The following is a 6,614-nucleotide window of genomic DNA, read 5'->3' as shown; positions in this document are numbered from 1 at the left end:
AAGCTTTAGAATTATACTAATGTATTGAAATGAATGTGGTAATGATTTATTGATGTTACAATGCTACATGTAGCACCTTTAAGTGTGATCACAGTGTTAATGAGAGTCTATGTACCTGAGGGAGAAAGAGAGAGAGGATATTCAAATAAATAAGTGGAATGGTAGAACAGAATCCCAGAGCTGAAGGTCTACTGTATTACTGTATTACCATTTTTAAACTCTCTCCCCCTCTGTGTGTGTGTGTGTGTGTGTGTGTGTGTGTGTGTGTCACCAAAAGGGTAGGTAATTTCTACCAGGGACAGCTGTGCCTGTTGACATTTAATGGGAGATCACAGAGCACTCTCTCAGCGAGTACGTATATGTGTGTGTGTGTGTGTGTGTGTGTGTGTGTGTGTGTGTGTGTGTGTGTGTGTGTGTGTGTGTGTGTGTGTGAGAGAGAGAGAGAGTGAGAGTATGTGTGTGTGTGTGTGTGTGTTCCTGACTGGCACCAATGGCCACTGAGGAGGTGAGACAGACCTCCTGTTGGAGTGGTAAGGAAACCCCTCACCACCTTAGGGTCCCATTATTGTTGTAGAGAAGGAGAAATGACACCCAAGGGTGCCATGGCAAGGTTATGACCCAGGACAGTGTGTTCTCATACTGTGGGGCAGGGGTAGGCCATTGACAGGCTTGTTTAGTGAATGTTTAAATGAAAGCAGGCTATAGATGTTAATCTGCTTAAGCAAGCTGAGATGAGGGATATTTAGGTTTCATCTGGCCTTTGAGATGGCACACACACACACACTGTCCCTGCTCTATTGGTTTGTCCTTATAAAGACAAACCAATAGAGCAGGGACAGTGTGTGTGTGTGTGTGTGTGTGTGTGTGTGTGTGTGTGTGTGTGTGTGTGTGTGTGTGTGTGTGTGTTTTGTATTTCTGCCCGTCTATGGCCAGATTCTCTGTCTGCTAAGGTTAGACCACTAAATCAGCCTTTTTTTTGTCCTTTTATTAGGCTAAATATCAAATAGGCCTATTGGCCAGTCAGTGTGATCCACCTCTAATATGATGGATATAATGCAGTTTGATTGATTACATATTTATTGTAGAATTTATCAATAATACACTGGTTGTCTATGGGAAGAACTTAACCTACACTAATTCAAAAGCCACATTTCGATCAGATTCCACACAAATATGCGTGAAAATATATTATTATCCTGGTTTTCAACGGAGAGTTTTAGTGTCCCATGGTGGTCTAAATGCTGTTTCAGAGGTTGCTAAGAATAAAATCCTCCGAATCCTTGTAATTTTTTGGCATGAAAATTGTCTAATTTGAAGATATTAACCGTTGGTTTCGATCCAAAAATATAAATATCAGCTTTCGAAAAAACCCATTACTGTCTGCAGAACCTCTCATATGTTTGACCGTCGGTATTTTCGCTGCCAGAAATGGGCCAGCGGGATGAAACCTAGCAGAAGACGGCAGAAGAGTGGCTGAGAAGAGCTGGATGATTGGATATATACACAGCCAACATCTGGAAGCCTTTAGGGCCAGATCCGGCCAATTTCCCCCACTGAGGTTTCCTCGGCACTGCATAAACAGCAGCCAAATACGTAAACCAGCTAACTAGCTAGCCTGACACAGCTGAGAATACAGGCTCTACTGCTAATCGTATCGGTCTGTTACTGTTCAGCTAGCGCACATAAAGAGCAAGCAAACATACACACACAATTATGTAAGGCTCCCCAATCAATCTGGATGATTACGTTATATTGACATATCCACAGTGTCTCTGTTGATCTACACTATTTGTTCATTAGCATAGGCTGCCAATCGGTGTGTTTGTGTGTCTGTATCCGATTTCCAGCACAAGGTGTGTGTGTGTGTGTGTGTGTGTGTGTGTGAGACAATCGATCATTACTGTTTGTACACCACTGTCTCTGCCAGTCCACATGTTTACTGAAGACACAGAGGAACACTGTCTCTGTGTTTGACATTTGAGAGAGAGAGAGAGAGAGAGAGAGAGAGAGTGACAGGGAGAGTGAGAGAGAGAGAGACAGACAGTGAGTGACAGAGAGAGAGAGAGGGAAAGAGAGAGAGACAGGGAGAGTGAGAGAGAGAGAGGCAGATAGTGAGTGACAGAGAGAGTGAGAGAGAGAAAGACAGGGAAAGAGAGAGAGACAGGGAGAGTGAGAGAGAGAGTGACAGAGAGAGAGAGAGACAGGGAAAGTGAGAGAGAGAGAGACAGACAGTGAGTGACAGAGAGAGAGAGGGGGAAAGAGAGAGAGACAGGGAGAGTGAGAGAGAGAGACAGATAGTGAGTGGCAGAGAGAGTGAGAGAGAGAAAGAGAGAGAGAGACAGGGAAAGAGAGAGAGACAGGGAGAGTGAGAGAGATACAGAGAGAGAGACAGGGAAAGAGAGAGACAGGGAGAGTGAGAGACAGACAGTGAGTGACAGAGAAAGAGAGAGAAAGAGAGGGAAAGAGAGACAGGGAGAGTGAGAGAGAGAGTGACAGAGAGAGAGACAGGGAAAGAGAGAGACAGGGAGAGTGAGAGAGAGAGTGACAGAGAGACAGACAGGGAAAGAGAGAGACAGGGAGAGTGAGAGAGAGAGAGACAGACAGTGAGTGACACAGAGAGAGAGAGACAGGGAGTGAGAGAGAGAGTGACAGAGAGAGACAGACAGGGAAAGAGAGAGACAGGGAGAGTGAGAGAGAGAGAGACAGACAGTGAGTGACAGAGAGAGAGACAGGGGGTGAGAGAGAGAGAGAGAGAGAGAGAGACAGGGAGAGAGAGACAGGGAGAGTGAGAGAGAGAGAGCCAAACAGAGAGAGGATCACCTATCTCAGGATCCCTTATTTAGCCCGTCTCAGAAAATCATCCCCTTCTACCTAAAACAAAATAATGGTCCCACAGCAAGGCTTTCTTCGAAAGTAATGAGGTTACTCTTGTGCAATATTAATAGACTCACTTCTGTGGATCAAGCTAATCTGGAAGTAAAACTATGTTGCTCTATACGGTGAAAGTTGTTAACTATATTAAGTTCTGATATTTGAGAAGATAAACCCAGCCGGTTCAATTGCCCTCCCTTGTATCTCACAATGGAAAGAATTCTCACTGACAATCCCAAACATTCATGTTGACCGAATGAATCAATGGAAATACATTAGATGCACTTTCCTTAATTAGAAATAACTTTAATATTATGAAGAGGTTTATATATAGTGCATCTGTGGTAGTCAGTAGTGAGTTTATAGTGATCTTATCTTACGTCATGGTATTTTTCATGTCCTCCAGTGTTACTGTAATATCCCTAAAGAATATTATGCCTATGATATTTGTATGGTATCCTTCTTAAATGTTCTCTAGTTATTTTTCATAAGGGTTAAATTCAGGGGTTAGGATGGGAGAGGATGGGGGAGGATTTGGATGGGTTGACCTTTTACCATTACATCCAGAGCTAAAATGGGAAAACTCTTTACATTCCTTGATGATGATAGATGAGGTCATTACACAATTTCCTGTCCTCTCAGTGACACTGCCAGTAGATGTCTCAATTAAAAAAAAAAAAAAAAAAAGCAAATTGGAATACCAGCTAAAATCTATGCTGTGTAGCTACTGTATTACTGAAATAATGACAGATTTGAAAAATTAGTTCACATATGGCCATTACAAAACCTATGGAATAATGCTGACAAATTCATTCTCAGTTGGGTTGGGCTACTTCATTTCGAAAAGCTTACAAAATGCGATTAGGGTTAGGGTGGATTCCTATTCCCAAACATGGGGATGCAAACCACACAGCCCTCATCGTTCAAATTGGCACGTCAACGTCCATCCAAAAAAAAACTGTCAATTTCTTGTTGTTTTGCTTATCGACAAACGACACATTACAACGTAGAACAAGACTTTAGACCTTTTGTGATTACATGTGGTCTTCTGGTAAATTCGGCTTACAGCTGATCCACCAAAATGCACTTTGTTTCAATAAAATTTCAACTTTTAGAACTGTTTTACACTGCTCGCTACCGGTGTATTTTGGTGGCAAAAATACAGACGAACAAGTTTTAAAGGTTGAGGTTTGTTTTTTTTTGTTTGAATAGGCGTTGGGTGGTGGATTATATGAACGCCGAAGTGATGCAGAACAGGTATTGAGTCGCTTTGTGCGAGGTATGTAATGCCAATAAGCGAGGGAACATTAAATTGCCATATTTGTGAATTAAGTTTGGCGTGACATTCTCTCCCATACTAGACAGCCTGTATCGGGGTACAAAAAGACTCTTGTACAACTTTGTTACAAGCTCACACCCGGGTTTAACCGCGAAACCGCTGTTGGAAAACATTGTAACGTTAACATTTTCATTTCAGGAGAGAGGACTTCAGTGTCCGTGGCTGTAAATTCATCATAACTTCATTTAAAAGAAACGACATTAATATGAGTAGAGTGACGGGCGGCTGAAGCTAAGGTGTGCCTATGTTTGGTATTAGCTACGGGACCAGTTTTGTTCACTCCAACAACACCGGGCATGCTAGCAAAGCGGGCCGTTTTCCTGTCAACTCGCGACAAAACGACACCCGAAAGACCCTGACTCACTTGCGCCTCGAACTTAAAAAACAATGTAGACGAAACAGAGTTGCGAACTCACCCTCTAAAAGCCTGGAAATCAGCGAGTCGACGTCCAACTCCCCCTCCGCCATTTCTGTAGTGAACTGTGCTGTCAGGGACTCAGTGCTGCCCGCCGCAGTCTGGAGCAGGCAGGGCAGGCACCGCCTCACCGCACCGGAACGCAGAGCCCGGCCGCCCGGGGCCTCCCGATCTGGGCAATTATGCCGCCTTCACGTGACTCCCGGAAACTACACTTTCTACCACAGAGGGAGAAGAAGTAGAGAGCTCAGCTGTAGCCGGATGAAACTTGGGGAATGTCTGATCAGGGAATGTTGCATCTCACCAATTATGTGGATGGATGGTCAAACACTGGTTCTGACAGGATGCCGTCCTCCATGAGTAAATGCAAATGTGGAAAAAACAGACATTCAAAAGTTTGATTGCGTTGTTCAAAATCAACTTGGCCAGTCTCAGAAATGGACCACTCCTTACTGCACAACAGCCACTCCCTGTGACCCTGTGGCAGTCAGTGAGGACAAATGGTGTACTTAGACATAGAGTGATCTGTTTCTAAGACCGACTAAGTCGATTTTAACAACAAAATCAAACTTTTGAGTGTCTGTTTTTCCACAGCATGGACCTATTAAGTCCTGCAGTGGCACATTAAAAGTGGAGAAAATGTAAGTGTGTAATTGATGATTTAAAGGGTAACCAAATAATAGAAATACAAACATCCAACAATTAATTATTGATGTAGAATACATCCCTTTTATGATTGGCTTCCATATTCCATACAAACATCACATCTGGGAAACTCAGTTATCATAGACGATTTTCACCTTCCGAATCGTATTTACCACTTTGTTGTGCTGTTATGCACTCTCAAGTTGTGGTTTTGATATTTCCGATAGCCCCTGAAGGAATCAACAGAGCCAGGGCCCTCGGCAACAGGTATTTCGTTATTCACTGTAGGCCTACGGTTACTAAAACTAGACATTTGATAACCTCATTTACATTCTTTTGTAACAATACAATAGGCCTAGCCTAATTTGCCTCATTGTTTCATATTTACTTTTACATCCATTAAATGTTTAGGCCTATTAGAACAATGATGCTTTAACTGTAGAGAGCACCATTCTCCTAAAAGTAGCCTAAATTCATAGGAGCTATATGCCTAAGTAACTGAAGGATGGAATTTAGGCTGTTATATAATACACCCATAATTCATCCAGCTCTTTCCTCTTGTATCTAGGTCAAGGCCCAGTCAAAGAATATAGTTCAGGGACCGGTGCACAGTGCTGGTGATAGGGGAACCGACTGCAAAGGAATCTGATTTATTGGCTCACAGCGTCCCCCTCTGGCCACAATGCGCCTGGGAAGCTGAAAAGACTGAAGGTGTTCAATATGATTTTGATTTTGAATAGAATTTCCTAAGTGAAAACCTCTGATAAAAGCAGCCACGCAGGCTACTCGTTGTGGTATACTTGTGGTATAATTATTTAGTGGTTGGAATTAATAGTGAAATCAAACAGTTGTTTTTTTTCCTGGGGACCCTATGGAACCCCTTCAAGGACCCCCGGAGGTCCCCGGACCGCAGTTTGGGAACCACTGTCACAGAAGGGCGTGTTCAGTTATTGTGCTTACACGTCAAAATTCGCTTAAATGGGGACAACAATTAATTTGACAAAATTAAGTTTTCATAACGTGTTTATCACTAAGTTGAGCTAATAAAACTAGTAGGGTGACAATTAATTTGACAAAATGAAGTTGTTGTAACATGTTTATTATTTAGTTCTCATTGCTTTGCCAATGACAAGCCACACACATAGTATAGAGAAGTTATTTTTAGTGAGCAACAGATTGGAAACTTCTAGTGTGGGTTGTAATGAATGACTGTTTATAGTTAGTCGAATAGAATTAAAACAAAAAAATGCATCAGCTGGAGCCTCTACATTTTTGAGAGCAGCTGTTCCTCATAATAAACCCTTAGAATAAACAAAGTGTATTCCTAATAGGACTAAAGACTGG

The sequence above is a fragment of the Centroberyx affinis genome, unplaced genomic scaffold, assembly GCF_046629955.1.
Source record: "Centroberyx affinis isolate AG114_WGS23_722 - 3 ecotype Tasmania unplaced genomic scaffold, CSIRO-AGI_Caff_v1 ptg002418l_1, whole genome shotgun sequence".
NCBI classification, from domain to species: Eukaryota; Metazoa; Chordata; class Actinopteri; order Beryciformes; family Berycidae; genus Centroberyx; species Centroberyx affinis.
Note: the sequence above shows the minus strand (reverse complement) of the source record.